At 40.6% G+C, this 17737-nt stretch overlaps 2 protein-coding genes across 4 annotated transcripts in view; one reads left to right on the top strand and one right to left on the bottom strand.

Annotated features, from left to right (window-relative positions):
• SCRN1 (secernin 1) overlaps nucleotides 1–7843 on the bottom strand; it is a 62017-nt gene extending 54174 nt beyond the window's left edge. The window contains exon 1 of one of the 2 annotated variants that reach the window (XM_033420601.2): nucleotides 7634–7843. The gene's annotated coding sequence lies outside the window, so the exon portion shown is untranslated. The remainder of the gene's footprint in view (nucleotides 1–7633) is intronic. The other variant, XM_049714867.1, reaches the window with a different exon arrangement.
• Nucleotides 7844–7913: 70 nt separating this feature from the next.
• PLEKHA8 (pleckstrin homology domain containing A8) overlaps nucleotides 7914–17737 on the top strand; it is a 100281-nt gene continuing 90457 nt past the window's right edge. The window contains exons 1-2 of one of the 2 annotated variants that reach the window (XM_049714851.1): nucleotides 7914–8235; nucleotides 10959–11119. The gene's annotated coding sequence lies outside the window, so the exon portion shown is untranslated. The remainder of the gene's footprint in view (nucleotides 8236–10958; nucleotides 11120–17737) is intronic. The other variant, XM_049714852.1, reaches the window with a different exon arrangement.

Here is a 17737-nt window from a genome sequence, read left to right as displayed (position 1 = left end):
AAAATGACTCTTAATTGCTGGGTTGCAGAAACACAGGCAATTTCTTAACCTATATATATTCAGGCACTTTCAAACTTCCCACATGAAAATACAGAATCTGTGATGAAAATACTTTAAAAAAAGAAGAAGAGGAAGAGTTGCAATAGAAATAATCTATTTTCTCAATATATTGCCGCTAATAAACATGGCCTTTCAATAAGGCAGAGACTCGGGGATTAAGGAGAACCCCACAGTTCAGTCATGGCAAATGAATTCATTTTATCTTTTGGCCACATCTGATTTTGCCTAATTTTCGAGATATGGTGACAATGAGAAATATGAATAAAGCAAAATGTCCAACTTAATGATTCACGCGACAGCTTAATAACTAAGGAAACGTAGACTTTTCTATAGTCAAGTGGAATGTTGTGCTTCAAAATCTACATTGCTTCATAGGATAAATTAGGGGGTAACTGGTCACTTAACAAAAGTATTCTTCAAATCACTCCAGCATTTCTCTATAATGTGAAATATTCTAACATGTTTCCCAACTTTTTAACATCAAAAAATTTTCATAGACACCCCACATAAGAGTGAGTGTAGTTGGTTGGGAAAAATATGTAATGAATATATGTTATGAATTTAGTAACACTTTCAAAGCATTTGTATGTACTAACTGGTAATAGAATCCTTACACATCTGAAAAATAATGCTGTAGATATATATGGCTCATTATTTATTCTGTGTCCATTCAATGTTGGGACACATGTGAATTCAAGGCCCCCCTTCAAAAACTCCACTACACCCAGTGATCTGTTCATCACTCTGGTGCATTTAAAATATGGTACCACGTAAAAGAAAACTCAGGCTGCGTGAGTATCACTTTTGCAGAGCTTCTAGGAATTTTAGAGGGAGGGGAAGAGAAGGGATTAGTTGAATGGCATCCGTTTCTCATAGATACAACAGTTTTTTAATGTAGGAAGTAGTAGATAAAGAGTACAAGTGGGATTCATTTTTCATTCAAGCTAGCCAAATTAGAAAAATACAGTCAGATCAAGTTCACTCTAAGGAAGATGTTTTCCAATACATGGCAGGTTGAAAGACAGTTTTCCATCTTTTACAGTAATATAAAGAAAGAAAGAAAATGACTTACATCACATTAATAGTATACATTCGACCTGTGCAGTCAGAATGATCTATCCAAGAGGTTACATTATGGCTTTTTAAGAAAGAGTCAGATAGACCCAGATTCCGGGTGTAGTTCCTCCAACTACTAAGTTCTTCATCTATAAAACATGGCCATGATGTCTACTATGTACTGTTATGGGGATTAAGTGTGGTAATAGATGCAGAGTATCTGGAATAGAGAAACATTCAAGAAAGGTTGGTTCTTAAAGATCAGGGTTCTGGGAATGTAATGATTATGGAGATAAAGGAAGAAGAATGTGTTTGAAATAGGCAGGTATGTGGTTAGCTGCCAAAAGCATTCCCTGTGGGAAAGACCTGGGAGCTACTGAACAAGCCACATCTAGGGTTCTTTCATTTCCTTGTGTTCTCATTTCTGACATTGCTGCCATTGTGTCCACTAATTTGGCAAGGTTGCTTTGAATGATGACCTTCCTATTCCCACCATCTGTTTTCCTCTCCCATATAAATAATGGATTGTCTATTCTCATCTTTTTCCAGTAATATGATTTGATACTACCTGTTAATGCTGTACACTGGGATTTTAAAAAATCTTCCCAATCACTCTTTTTTTGGTTTTTTTTTTTTTTGCGTTATGCGGGCCTCTCACCGTTGTGGCCTCTCCCGTTGCGGAGCACAGGCTCCAGACGCGCAGGCTCAGCGGCCATGGCTCACGGGCCCAGCCGCTCCGCGGCATGTGGGATCTTCCCGGACCGGGGCACGAACCCGAGTCCCCTGCATCGGCAGGCGGACTCTCAACCACTGCGCCACCAGGGAAGCCCCCCAATCACTCTTAAAACAGTGGTTTACACTCTGTCCCTGCAAAAAAATCAGCTAAACATTCATTTCCTACAGAAGAAATTTAAATCTTGCTAGTATGAAACCACAGGGTTACTTTACATCTAGCAAAACGGACTTAAAAACTACTTTGTAAATGCCCATTAATGCTAGACTCATTTGCTGTGTTTTAACCATTAGGAAATGTATCCCATTTTATTATCAAAAAGGAACCTATATACATATATATGAACATATTAGTGTGTGTATGTAAATACATATATATGTGGGTGTGAATATCCCCACTTATGCAAATATTTATAAGTATATACTATAGGTAGACAGGAGGGAGGGAAGGAAGGAAGGAAGGGAGGGAGGGAGGAACGGAGGAAGGAAAATCAAGGACCTGGAAGGATTAATATCTAACTGAGAGTTGGAAGTGGGACTAAATGTGGGCTATAGAGACAGAAACTTCACATTTCATCTACTTATGTCATTTAAAATTTCTCTATAACAAGCTCATATTACTTTATTGGATTTTTAATTATTTTTTAAAATCTGATTACTTCAGTGCTCAAGAAAGGACATTTTAAGACATTTCATTTAATTCTTTCAGGTCGCTAGGCACTGCTAAGTGCAATTTTAAAATACACTAAGGTTTCATTTTGAGAGGAGAAAAAGACTCAGAAGAGCCTTTGATCACTCCATCATTTTAACTAGGACTTTTAAGAAGTCATGTGAATTATCGATATGTAATCTGAGCCCCTAACCACCTATAAGCACCATGTGCAACCTAAGGGAAAATGGAGCTAAAAAGATCTTCTCAAGGTCTTCATCAACTAGAAGAAGAGGCACTCCTGTATACAACCAAGAGAGGAGGGCAATAATACAACTTAAAACGATGATCAGAAATGCTTATGGGAGCCTTCAAGAACACCTAGCTCACTTTAGGGTAGTGGATTAAGCACTGGGAGATTTAGGTTAAATATATAACCATTAAGAAGAGAAGGAGAAGGGAACATTAACCATATCAAGTTCCCTCACTCTGCTTCCAGTGAGGCTCAAGCTGGGAGGCCCCCAACTTCCTCCCCTTTCAGTCACCCACCCAGTTCAGTTCATTGCTCTCCCAGACTGGGTGGAGGCCCTGAGGATGCTGGGAGTTTCTGGGGAAGAGAGGACAGGTGGGTGTGATTGACATGTACATCACGTCAGTCATTCTCCACTCACCCCATCGCCTCCCCTCCAGTGTCTATTCAAACTTCCCTCACCTCCCACATCCATTTCTATGAACAGTATCACACACCTCAACCAACCTCCACTTTCTGCTAATGACCTAGACCGATGCAGCCCAATAGAAATATAATGGAAGACAGATGTGAATCACATATATAATTTTATGTTTTCCAGGACCCACATCTAAAAAAGTAAAGGGAAACTGGTGAAATTACTTTAAATAACATATTTTGTTTAAATCCAATATATCCAAAATATTAATTCAAAATACAGGCATACCTCATTTAATTGTGCTTTGCTTTATTGCGCTTCACAGATAATTGCATTTTTTACAAATTGAAGATTGGTGGCAACCCTGAGTGAAGCAAGACTATGGGCGCCATTTTCCCAATAGCGTTTGCTCACTTCCTGTCTGTGTCACATTTTGGCAATTCTCACAATATTTCAAGGTTTTCCATTATTGTTATATTTGTCATGGTGATCTGTGATCAGTGTTCTTTGATGTTAGCATAGAGAAAAGAGAACTCACTCTATCGTGTGAAGGCTCACACGATAGTTAGCATTTTTTAGCAATAAAGTATTTTTAAATTAAGGTATATACATTTTTTTAGACATAATGTTATTACACACTTAACAAACTACACTATAAACCTAAGTTTTATATGCCCTGGGAAACCAAATAATTCATGTGACTTGCTTTATTTTGATATTTGCTTTATTGCAGTGGTCTGGAACCCAACTCGCATTATCTCCAAAGTATGCCTGCATAATCAACGTAAAAGTCATTAATGAACTGTATCTGTTCATTGAAATCCTGCCATTTGCAACAATACAGATGAACCTAGAGGGTATTATGCTTAGTGAAATAAGTTAGACAGACAAAGACAGATACTGTATGTTATCACTTACATGAGAATCTAAAAAATAAAACTAACAGATGAGTATAACAAAACAGAAAGAGACTCACAGATATAGGGAACAAACTAGTGGTTACCAGTGGGGAGAGCGAAGGAAGGAAGAACCAGATAAGGGTACGGGGATTAAGAGGTACAGACTACTATGTATTAAAAAATAACCTACAAGGATATATTGTACAACACAGGGAACATAGCCATTCTTTTATAATAACTTAAAATGGAGTATAATCTATAAAATTTTGAATCACTATGTTGTATAGCTGACAGTAACATAATACTATAAATCAACTATACTTTAATAAAAATAAATAAATAAAATTATTAATGAAGTGTTTTAAATTCCTTTCCCTATAAATGTTTGAAATCTGATGTATATTTTACATTCACAACACATCACAATTCAGGCTCTCCACGTTTTAAGTGCTCAATAGCATGTGGCCGGTGGCTAGTGGCTACTGAATTAGACAGCACAAGCCTGGGCTCTCACTCCAAGGAAAATACCCAAACTTTCAGAACGAATGATTATTGCTGAATAAAAGGATCATGGGTGGCTTTTTAAAAATAATCTTGGCTTATCTGTATTTTTTATTGTTTTCCAACAAACACAGATTGCACGTGTTTACTTTTTTTTAAAACTTGTGATTTTAAATATCTTTGACATACTGGGAGAATTTCAATGAAAGAACCTTCACATTCATGCTCTAATGCAAGTTATTGTTTTAATGGCACATGTGGCATCAGCATCTGTCTTCATTTCCACATTATCTGTCAATCCATACCTAGTTCCTATCTGCTTCACCATCATCAATTATTCTCTCAGTTCCCTGTAGCGCGCCCACCTTCACCTTCTGCAGATCACTGGGTTGACGGTACAGAATGCTCAGAAGAAATATTTCCCCTGCTCTCACCACCTCTGCACAAATATTTACTAACCCACACACAATCTCTAGTTCTGCTTTAGTAGAACTAGGGACACTGGTATATGACTCAGAGAACTCAAATTCAAATTCTAGAAAAAGACTGTCTTCAGTGCTGCTTCAAAGTTATTTTAAAATAGGTTTGTTATTTACTATTACTTAAACTTAGATATATCCAAAAGCTATTATATGTCCCACCTTGGTTTCTTTACAAAACCAGACAAGCAATACAAGCAACTAATTTTTTAATCAAAGAATGCACTTCTCACCTCAAAGATTCTGACATATTATAAAATGTAAAAACCATAAAATTATGGTTTGGGTGCTTAAATATAGAAGCAGTCTAGTCCCTGGAAAATGAGGTGGACACAGCTTAAGAAGTTAAATGGGCTTAAGTTAGGAAACTAAGGTGTGAGCACTTACTTTAAATAGTACAGATTTTTAAATCATGTTAAAGTTTGGTTTCATGAAGTGTTTCCCATGCTAATAATGATAGGTTTGCTCTTTTCCCCCAGGCTTTGATAGGCGGCATGTGGAACCCTAAAATGGGGAGTTATGACACCTGGATATTAGTTCTCACTGCCAGCTGCCAACCAGCTATATGACCTTGGGTGCAGTCCATTCACCCCGCTGGATTCAGCCTCCCAGGCTGTAAAGAGGGGTTGACAGCACAGCGCTTTCTCAGGCTGCTTCCAGCTCACCATTCCTGACCTTTGCACTAATCTCCCTCCATCCCATTATCCCTGAAACATTTGCCTCCTCATGCAACTCCTCCTTGCTAAAAGAGAAGATGGCTGGCAGCACAGCAGTGAAATGGGAAAAAAAAAAAGCTGTTAAAAAAAAAAAATCCTAAAATGAGTCACCTTTCAAGAATTTACCATCCTCTGGTGCCTGAGTGCTTGCTCGTGATGTTAAATCAGTTCTTCCAATGAAACTTGCTCTAAGAACCTGGTATTTGTTATATGTACTGTTCTTGGATGATGTTTATACCAGACACTCATCTCTTTTAAGAGCCACTTATAGGTACAAAACAGCACAGAAGTTATCAAACAGATATTGGCAGCCAGATACATCAACTTTAGAGAAGCCTGTAGAAAATCAGATCAAAATCACAGAGAGTTTTAATCAGGTCTTTGCACCTGAAGATAATTACAACTCCCCAAACTTCCCACATAACCTCCCCAGAACCTTGCTGCACCCTAAAATCTAGCCTGCTACAAGAATCTCTTCCTATCCCTTAGGGCCGGCTGCAGCGATACCCAGGAGGGCCTTCCCTCCCGTAGATTCCTCCATCAATGCTTCAGTCAGGGGGCAGCTGATGTTAGTTCTGGTCTGTGTTGCTTCCGCCTGGCCTGATTTTTCATGCTGCCATTTTGAATTAACATAGGTTTCCTCTGCAACTGATGCATCTTCTAGTCAGGCTTGGAGCACAGTAGGCACACACGCACACACGCACACACGCACACACACACATCGGGAAGCTGGACTACAAGCGCAATCCAAGACACCTGCAAGCCAGAATTAAACAGCAAATCCAGAAAGACCGTATTATTTAACAGAACACTACCAAGACAGTTTGGAGCCACAGCAAATGACTGCTTCTGCATTTGAGTTGAATGGACATTTTTAACCCCTAAATCTTAGTTCTCGTCAATTCTCTAAAGTTCAAGTGTCCCTCCTGCTTTGCAGATCACACTCGTCTCAGACCTCACAAGTGATGTAGCCCAATAATCCGCGCCCAGACAGACAAGCGAACCGAGGGCGCAAAGGCAAACTGAAGTGGATAATCATCTCAGAAATACGAGTGCCTTTTACCAATAAGTGCCCCGGCGCCACCGCCTTAACTTGCCCCGACACCCCCCCATCCCCAAGATCCGCCCCGGGTGTGGCTTGAGGAGGAGGGCGGTGTTATGTCAAGTCCTTCGGCCCTCGCAGACAACAGCAAGAGCCGACGCGTTTGCCCTTAGGGGGAGGGTAGTCCTCCGGACACGACTCGGCAACCGCAACCGCAGAACCGGCGGACGCGGGGGCAGAGCCGGGCCAAGGGCAGCAGGCCCGCCAGGCAGCCATGTTCCCGCGAGCCCGCCCGCGCGGCAGGTGCGACCGGTTAGGTGCCTGGCCCGCTCCGCCAGCAGCTGTGTGCCCGTACGAGCCGGGAACCCCCGGAGCGGTCTGGGGGGGAGGGCGGGGGCCGTACTGAGCACACACCCCAGCGGGCCAGCAACTGAGATACCAAGCAATGGAAACACAGGAGAAGCGGCCTGGGGGAGTGAGGAGAGTTCAAAAGAGGTGGTGGGAAGGATGGGGTTGGGGGATGGAGAGCGGGGACAGGTTCCAACCAGGCTGCGGCGCCCGCGCCCTGGGGTGGGGCAGCCCTCTCCTGCGCCCCCGCAGCCTGTAGCCGGAGTCCCCCACCTCAACCCCGGGCTGAGGCCCCCTCTCTCCTGATCCCCTAGAGACCCCAGACAGCCCAAGCCAGCATCCGCGGGATTCCCACCCGCGGGTTTGGAGGGACAGCTGGAGGCGACGAGGCACAGGTGACGGCGATGGCGGATCCGGGTGAAACCCGCCGGGGGAAGCAGCCGCAGATTCCCTGCACTCCCAGGGGTGCCCGTCACAGCTCACCTGAGGGGCTGCGGGCTCCGGGCTCGGCTCTGCGGTGCTGATGCTGAGGCCGGCGAGGGTGCGGGTGGTGCCGCGCCTGAGATCACTGTGGCGACATCGAGGGCTGCAGTTGCAGTGGCGGAGGCGGCCGTCGGGCGCTTCCCCCTCCCCAGACTCCCCGCGCTCTGGCCCGCCGCCCCCAGCTAACAGCTGGCCGGGCTCACGTGACCGCGGGGCCCGCCCCCGCCTCCGCCTCCGCCTCCGCCTCCGCCTCCGCCCCCGCTGCACGCCGGACCCGGGCCGCGCCGCGCCGCGCCCGCGCTCTGCCTGGCCCGGCGGGGCGCCTGGGAGCAGAAAAGGCGGCTGAGAAGACGAATCTCCTCGAGGAACGTGGCTCACTCTTTGCGCGATTTTTATTTCTTGGTCACAGCGGGGTTGCGGCTTTCTGGAGAACTCGGGCTTTAAGGAGCCAGGCCCCGCTTTCTCCGGCGCCTCTCCCGGACTCCGCCGTCTGGGTTGCTACGTGCGGGCCTCTGTGCCTAAGCAAGCTTTCCCCGCGGAGAAACGTGTCCGGTACTTTGTTGACTCACAAGTCCAAGCCAACTCCTTGCCTGGGCTTAAAGGTACGGTTCTGCGCCATGTTGACAAGCCAGACCCTATGCCCGATACTTTTTTTTTTTTTTTTTTTTTGGTACGCGGGCCTCTCACTGTTGTGGCCTCTCCCGCTGCGGAGCACAGGCTCCGGACGCGCAGGCTCAGCGGCCATGGCTCACGGGCCCAGCCGCTCCGCGGCATGTGGGATCTTCCCGGAGCAGGGCACGAACCCGTGTCCCCTGCATCGGCAGGCGGACTCTCAACCACTGCGCCACCAGGGAAACCCCTATGCCCGATACTTAGACGCTAAAGCTCAAAGAGGTTAAGCAACTCGCCCAAGATCACGCAGCAAGTAGCAAAGCCAAGATTCCAAACCTGGGTTAATAAATCCAGAGACAGGTGACAGGTGTGTTGATGCTGGCGTCAAGGTCATTGGTCAGGACATGACCATCCGTCTGTTACCGGAACACAGACTTTACCTTTTATAAACTAATAAGAAAAGACCATCTCAAAGGATATGAAGAGATAGTATAAAGGAAAAAAAAAATGCAGTACCACTTAGGCACGTGAAAAAATATTCAAGCTCACGTAACTGCAAATCGAATACATATACAAAGTAGCATTTCCACCTGTCAGATTAGCAAAAATCAAAGTTTTATAAAGTCCGTAGAGGACAACTCGGCAATATCTCCCCAAATAACAAATACATATATAGTCTTTGACCTAAAGATTCCATTTCTGGAATTTATCCTACAGATATACCAACACGGGTGTGAAATGATATGCGTACAAGGTTATCCATTGCTACATTATTTGTGCTTGCAAAGATTAGAAGCGTATGCTCATCAATAGAGAACTGTTCAAATAAATTACAGCACATCAGCACAATGGTATGCTATCCAGCTGTTGAAAAAATGAGGAAGATCTATTTCTATGTACTGATATGAAAGATTTCCAACCTATGCTAAGGGTGGGGGAAGCCATGTGAGAAACACTGTGTAAATGTGTTATCATTTGTGGGGGAAAAAATATGCCTGTACTCATTTGCAAATGCGTGGACTATCTTTGGAAGGATACCTAAGAAACTGTAATAGTAGATGCCACCAGGGAGGAGAAGTGGGTGACTGAATGCAGGGCAAGGAAGGAGACTTTTTTTACATCTTTGAATGTTATGCCTGTGCTTGTGGTTTGCCAGGAGTGAATGGATAGTGGGAGAGGGCTGGGGGAATCAGTGCAGTTACTGCAGGATAGAGCAGTAGTGGTCTTAGACTCTTGGAGCACAAAGGGACCTGACTGTGCATTTAAGGCCAACCAAGGAAACTGTCCTTTTACTTTTAGCCTTTATCTTTATATTCGATTGTCTTTGTTTGGATAGAATATAATTGGATCTTGCTTTTCATTCAGTCAGACACTCTTTGCCTTTTAATTGGAGTTCTTAGATCAGTGGCTCTTAAACGGGAGCAGTTTTGCCCCCAGGGGACATTTGGCAATGTCTGGAGACATTTTTATTGTCACAGTGGCAGAGGTGAGGGAGGCCTCTACTGGCATCTAGCACATAGAGGCCAGGGATGCTGTTATACATCCTACAGTGCAAAGTACAAGTCCCCACAACTAAGAATTATCTGTTCCTAAATATCAGTAGCATTGGGGTTGAGAAACTCTGGTGTAGACCTTTTATATTTAATGTAATTATCAATATGATGGGTTTTAAATGTAACATCTTGCTACTTCTATTTGTTCTGTTCTTGTTTTGTTTTTGTGTGTTTTTTTGCTCTTGCCTTTTGTTGAAGAATTGAGTATTTTTCATATTCCATCTTATACCCATTATTGCTTTATTAGCCATACTTCTTGTTTTATTTATTGATTACCCTAGGATTTACAATATGCATCTTAAACTTATCACTGTCTACCTTCAAATAATATAATTTCAGATATAATGCAAAACACTTTCAGCAGGATACTTCTATCCCCCACCCCATCTTTATTGATATTGCTGTCATTTGTTGTAGGTGCAGGTTAGATGATAATGAGCTCTTTCAAGTTTTGTCTGAAAAAGTCATTACTTCACTTTCATTTTTGAAACATTTTTATTGGATACATAATTTTTGGTTGAGAGCTTCATTTCTTTCAGCACTTTAAAAGTACCATTCTATTGTCATAAGACATTGTCACAAGACTTGCAAAGTTTCTGAAGAAGAGTCTGTGTTTGATTATTTCTTCCCCTGTACGTAATGTGTCCTTTTTTCTCCTATGGCTGCTTTTAAGTGTTTTCTCCATAACACAGATTTTGAGCAATATGATTATAATGCACTTTGTTCTGTTTTGGGTTTTTTTTCCTATTTCTATCCCATTGGGGCTAACTAAGCTTCTTGGATCTGTACGTTTATAGTTTTCATCAAATTAGGAAAAATTTTGGCCATTACATCTTTAAATTACCCATTGTACCCCATCCCTCCCAAGTTCAGAGACTCCAGTTATACATATATTACACCACTTGATATTGTCCCACAGATCACTGAGAATCTATTCTTTCCCTCCCCACCCACCACTCTTTTTTCTCTCTTCATTTTGAATTTCTCTTGATATTTCTTAAAGTCTTCTTATCTTTTCTTCTACAGTCTCTAATCTAATCTACTAATGGTTAATACTGTCAATTAAAGTTTTTTTTCTCTCTTTTTTTTTGCCCCCCCCAATCTCCTCTCCCAGCATTTTTAATGTGGCAGCATTGTGTTTGTTTTTATTTTTTTCAAAGGGGGTTTTGCAGTTCTCCTGGCCCGAGGACTCTCTCAGTCCCTCTCCATCCTTACAGTGGATGCCTCAGGTCCACAGACCTCACCTGGCCGGTCGAGATCTGGACCTGACCATCTCCCACAGCTTCAGGAAAGTCCAGATGGAGTGAAGCAAAGCTGCATGGTAAAAGGAATTAACTGCCACTGCCTGTTGATGAAAGTTTTATATCAGATATTTTATTCTTTATCTCTTTAAGTTCTATTTGGTTCTTTTATACCATCCATTTCTCATATACATTTTCCTTTAAATCTCAGATCATATTTATATTTTAATAGCTGTTTTAAAGTCTTTGTATGCTACTTCTATCATTTCTATTTTTAATCTTTTATTGGTTGTTTTATCTCCTGCTTCTTTGTCTCTCTCATAATTTTTCATTGGATATCAGACTTAGTGAATTTTATGTTGTTGAGTAATGGATTTTTAAAAATATTTCTTTTAAAGAAAGGTTGTAAACTTTGTTCTTAAGAATCGGCTTCACCCATTTGAGACTTGTTTATAAACTGTTTACGACAGCTCTAGGGTAACTTTAACTCTACGACTACTTTAGCTCTTTACTAAGATATGACTCACATATGGGTTCTAATGAATGTTCCATGTAATCAGTAAGGTGATTCTGGCTAGTAGGAACTTGGACAATTCCCAGTTTTGTGTAAGCTCTGGGAATTTTTTTGTGTACAGCTCCCCAGTAGTTGTTCTTTCCTCAGGAGTTATTCTTTGCCCAACATTATGGTGATTCACCATATGCATGCAGCAATTGGTATTCACCCAATGACTCAAGGAAACCTTTATGCAAATTTCTGAAGGTTTTTTCTGCTTAGTTTTCTCTTATCCAGAGCTCTGCCCCACAAATTCTAGCTACTTTGACCTCCCTGAACTCTGATCTCTGTTTCCTCAACCCCACAAGAGAACTGGGCTCTGTTTTGTTTCCCTCCTTTTTACCATGTATAGTTCAGGAATTGCCTCCAAGCAGAAAACTGGGATAATTGTAGCTCTTATCTCATTTGTTTCCTTTCTCTTGAGAATCACAGTCCTGCTCTGCCAGTTGCTCATTGGTTGTCCAATGTCTGACAAAATTTGTTTCATATATTTTGCCCAGTTTTCTAGTTGTTCCCAATAGGAGAGCAAGTCCTATAGCAATTCTTCCTTCATGGGCAGATATGGAAGTCCTATAGCAAGGACTCTCTCCTCTCCCAATAGGAGAGCAAGTCCTATAGCAATTCTTCCTTCATGGGCAAATGTGGATTAGGAACACTAATCTTAATGCCCATAAGGAACCAAATGTCCTGGTACAACTAGAGTCATTATTTTAAGAACTGAAAATGCGTAGTTTACTTATAGAACTTCTTCAACATACTGATATAACAAGAAACATTTATTGGACACCTGTATCAGGAATTGCACTATTGCTACAAAGGTGAAAAAGGCATATCAGTCCTACCTCTCAAGAAGTCAGGGGCAAGCAGGGAAATTAAGTATAGAAGTAATATATGCATATATTGTATGTTGCTGTCAGGGTAACATAAGAGTTATGCATAGATAAATACATTAATCTAGCATGTTGGGAAATATAAACAAGTTTAAAAGATGATCATAAACGAGGGTTACCCAAACCTAGACCACTTAAAAAAATACATTGATGATGATTTTGCCTTTTCTTCTAACCAGTGTTATTTATTGTCTAAAGAACCCAATGCAGTGATTTTGAGGAGCCGAAGTACGTGTGTAATTGAGAAATGCCTTTAACACATTGCATATAGAGATATTTTCCACTTAGTACTTCTTTTAGTGTGTAATTATAGCAGGAGGAAAAGGATCTGTCATTGGGCAACTCTCATGGGGATGAATGACAGACAATATTATGTGAATGAGACACTTATGTATGGGCAAGAAAGCCTCTGTAATTGCCTTGTATGTAATCTTATGAGAACCAAAGAAGGGAGCTGACAGGAAACCATGGGAAAATGAGAAGGAAAAGCACTAGTCAAGATTAGTCAGCCATCTGCCTTAATCCTATGACAACCATGTTTAAGAGGTTAGTTTTCTGAATTTGGTTACCATGGTAACAAACCTTTAAAATGCCCTTAAAACAATTTACAGAATTATTGTGCATGTTGAGTATAGGCAACACTGAGAGACTGTAAGTATTCAGATCTATTTAAAAATTATTTTTAAAATTTAAATGATCAATCAAGTCCTTTAGGTATGTACTTTAGACAACCATAAACTGTATTTTAGCAAAAAGGTATAAAATCCTACTCATATAATTAGGTGATGGGTTTATCAGTTCAGTTATTCAAATGTGTCGTTTCAATGAGTGGCTCCTATTTAATTTTAAATAACAGTTCATGAATATTCTGGACCTGGTTTCAGAAACAAATTATCATATATGCTTTACATTCATTGCTGCACCTCTAGGAATCATTCATGCGTTTAGCCAACTGTACAGATAATTTAAAGGACAATTGCTAAAACTTCATCTTGTGATCATCAAAGGGCAGACTAGAAGATTCTCTGATCAGACTTAGCAGTTTCAACCCAATCCTTTCTTGCTGATATGTTTTCCTAGTTTACATGTGTAGAAAAGGTTCACCTTATGCTATGTACGGTTTTAAAATAGGGCTTGCTTTTAATATTCTAGTGACACCTGAGGCCACCTTTTAATAGATGAAAGCTTATTTTGAATTGTAAATGTTGAGCTTTTTATGTTGACAATTTTAACACCACTGCTCACTTGAGATAATATATGACTTTATCAGAAGTTACTATTAGTCGTTTTCCAATTCTTCAGAAAAAACAAGGTCTGGTCTAAATTGCTGTAGGAATTTTAGGTTCAGTTAAAGGAAGACTTCCTTCATGCTATAAGTGATTATAAAATGATTTCACCTATTGAGAGAATGTGTGAAGTTTCTGACTCTAGAGAAAGAGTATTTTGTTTTGGGTGCTCTTCTGTGTTCTATAAAAGACCAAAAAACTGGCACTATTTTGTTTCTTGTTGGATTAATTTCAGAGAATTGAGAATAATCTAGACATAGAGAGATATTTTAGTTTTTAAATTCTTGATTATTCTTTACCCTCCTTTCCACCGACTTTCTACCTTAATCATAAATCAAGTCCTAGGTTTTTACTATTCTTAATAAATCTCTTATACCATTGGTTCTAGCTCTTACATTTGCAAAGGATTTGACTTTTTTGCATATGTAGAGTGATTTATTCCTTAGAGCTGGAATCTGCGTTTGGTTCTACTTGAATTTCAAAAAGCACTTCTCATATATATTTTTAATTTATTTTTGGCTGCACTGGGTCTTCGTTGCTGCACGCAGGCTTTCTCTAGTTGTGGCGAGCGGGGTCTACTCCTCAATGTGGTGCGCGGGCTTCTCATTGCGGTGGCTTCCCTTGTCGCGGAGCACAGGCTCTAGGCGCGTGGGCTTCAGTAGTTGCAGCGCCTGGGCTCAGTAGTTGCGGCACACAGGCCCTAGGGGTCGTGGGCTTCAGTAGTTGTGGCTCTCGAGCTCTAGAGCGCAGGCTCAGTAGTTGTGGCACAAGGGCCTAGTTGTTCCGCGGCATGTGGGATCCTCCTGGACCAGGGATTGAAACCATGTCCCCTGCATTGGCAGGCGGATTCTTAACCACTGCGCCACCAGGGAAGTCCCACACTTTTCATATTTTTTGAAACAAAAATTAAAAGCAGAGATTATTTTACCATGATATGAATTTATCAGATCATTGATTTTTCTTTACCCTGAATATAAAGAAATGATTGAGCTTTAAAAATTATTAGAACATTTCCAGAATAGCCAAATACATAGAGAATGTAGACTGGTAGCTTAGGGGATGCGGGGAAAGTGGGCAGTAACTGCCAATGGGTATGGGGGTTTCTTTTGGGGATGATGAAAATGTTCTAAAATTGTGGTAATGTATGCATAACTCTGTGAATGTCCTAAGATTTACTGAACTGTAAAAAAAAATCAGTGTACTACAAATTAATTCTTATAAAAAATGAAATAAAATACCCCACGTCAAAAAAAATTTTTTTGAAAACCAAACAACATTGCCCAGTTCAGGGGAGATAGGTGAATGATAAAGAGTTAATAGTTTTAAAGAATTATTGCCATAGTAGTAAAATGTTTGAAAAAAATTCCAGGGTGTAGAGTTGATTTACTGTTCAGTCTTAATGTGAGAATCAATTAACTTTAGTAGGCTGTTTTTAATTTTCTTTAAAGACTATGATTCGAAACAGAAAACCTGGGCTTCCCTGGTGGCGCAGTGGTTGAGGGTCCGCCTGCCGATGCAGGGGACACGGGTTCGTGCCCCGGTCCGGGAAGATCCCACATGCCCCAGAGCGGCTGGGCCCGTGAGCCATGGCCACTGAGCCTGCACATCCGGAGCCTGCGCTCCACAGCGGGAGAGACCATAACAGTGAGAGGCCCGCGTACCGCAAAAAAAAAAACAAAAACAAAAACAGAAAACCTGGAATACTACTGTACGTGGCATGACATTTTGTAAAAGATTATATATTATAAAATGTAGCCAAAATAGTGCAAGGAAAAACTTGGAGAGAACAATTCTGCTGGGAGGAAATCTGGCCATTCAAATGAGAATTTCATTGCAAGATCCTCTTTAAGTTCTTCCCTATTTTCCCACAAGTAAAATGCTGTCTCTTATTTTAGGGCAAATCTCCCGTACTTGTACTACTCCTCTTCTTGGTTATTCTACACAATTATAATTACCCATTTTATTAAATTTAGCTATTAACTTAAGAACCAACTTTTAAAAATCTAGGATGTCTCAAAGAGAACATATACTGCACGAAACAGCTGCACAACAATTCCAGGAGACGTGATCACAAGGGCAAAGAACCAACAATACATGGTTGAATGTTATAATGTCCTACTCTCCTACCCAGAGGTAAAAATTAAACTCAGAGTTACATTAACACAAAATGCACTCCGACAGAGTAAGTCCAACAAATGAATGAGAAAATGCTATAAGAAATTGGAACTAAGCCCCAAAGGATCTCCCTACCCTTCCTTCATTCTTTATAATAATGAAAACTATCCCTCAATACCTCAATTTACATTGTGCATGGAATTGTTTTTACTGTAACTGTTTACCGAAGAGGAAATTATCTTTATCCTACTGCCGCCTGGAATTCTAAATTAATAAAAGGACTTGTAAATTCCCAGAAATCCCCAAGTGGAATATAATTTACCTGTTATTAGGGACCAAGGGAACAGCATTCACTTTACTCTGGATTTTTAAAATAAGACCTCAGCTAACATCTCATGTCATTTGCTTTTAGATCATAAAATAAAATGGACGGTAGTCTAGCTCACAGGCACTTAGATTGGCTTTGTAAATTATTGGCTGACTCATACTCACTAAAGGCATCCATTTTATGCCAGAGGCTTTATTAGCAGTCCAGGGACACAAAGAACTGGTAAACAAAGGAATCCACAGACACCATGCTGCGTGTTGCAGATCTCTGGGAATCTTCCAACAGTTTTTATCCTTTCCCTAAAAATAATCTGTGCATATCAAAAGGAGCCACTTAACCCCTTGGCAACCCTCAAGCTAAAGGGGTAAAAAAAAAAGATTATTGTTGGTTTTACGTGGAGAACTACTAGGAAATTTTACCTAAATTATAAGTGAAACACAGAAAATTGAGCAAAGTAGAGGATGACAGACCCCAAATTGACAAAAAGGAAGTTTGACTTCTTCCACAGTAAAGAAGTTTCCAGAGAGAGGAAATCATGTACTAGAGAGAGCATTTCAATGGCTATGTTTGGTACAAAACTATACACACACACACACACACACACACACACACATACTATATACATACACATACTTTATACATACAGTTTATAGTTTATATACAGTATATAGTTTGCCCTATATATATATATATATATATACATATATACATCTCTATATTTTTAAGAGAATAGTTTCATTTTTTCTAAATCTCAACTGTATATTCTTCTAAAGGGGTGGGTTGTAGATAATTCTGAAAAAATAATATAGAAGAATAATTGGGGGAAAGTCTGGAGCTCTTTTCTCGTTTCTCATAGAGAAGATGTTCACAAAATAGATTTACTGACCATCTAACTTTCTGCTGTAAGAATTCATAGTCATAAAAAATTTCTAACCCTGGGGAAAATGGTTTCTACACACAACTTATCCTTTAACTGTATATTCATTTTTAGGCACAATTAGTTGTCCCAATGCCCAATGTTTTCCAGAATGCAGAAAAGAATATTCGTAGAAGAGAAAAACATAGGAGACTGTATATTCAAGGGCAGAGAATTAGTGAAGTTAATTGTCTCTCAAATTAAGGTTTTTAGACCACCTGCATCGGTATCATCTATCGAGTGGGTTAAAATGCAGATTCATGAGCCCAATCCACAAATCAATCAGAATTTCTGGGGAAAGGGTTAGGAATCTGCAGTTTTAACACATATCCCACATGATTGTAGTGTACACAAAATTTGAATCACTACTACCTTTCTGTAGCCTTTAGGAACCAAAGCATGCCTCTCACTGTATTTGAAGAAGACTGAGCTATGAATCCAATGTTTGTTAAGGTCTCTTTCTCCTATTAGTCTGGAGCAAGGAGAGGGAGGTTGCAGAGGCAAAGCTGAAAGCAGAGGCAAAATAATATTTTAAAGAGAGAAAAGAATTTACCTTCACATAAAGACTCCAAACCCATATGAAAGAATGTATGGGTTTCATTGTACTAAA

The sequence above is a fragment of the Orcinus orca genome, chromosome 9 (assembly GCF_937001465.1).
Source record: "Orcinus orca chromosome 9, mOrcOrc1.1, whole genome shotgun sequence".
In the NCBI taxonomy this organism is placed as follows: domain Eukaryota; kingdom Metazoa; phylum Chordata; class Mammalia; order Artiodactyla; family Delphinidae; genus Orcinus; species Orcinus orca.
Note: the sequence above shows the minus strand (reverse complement) of the source record. Positions and strands in the feature narration are given on the sequence as shown.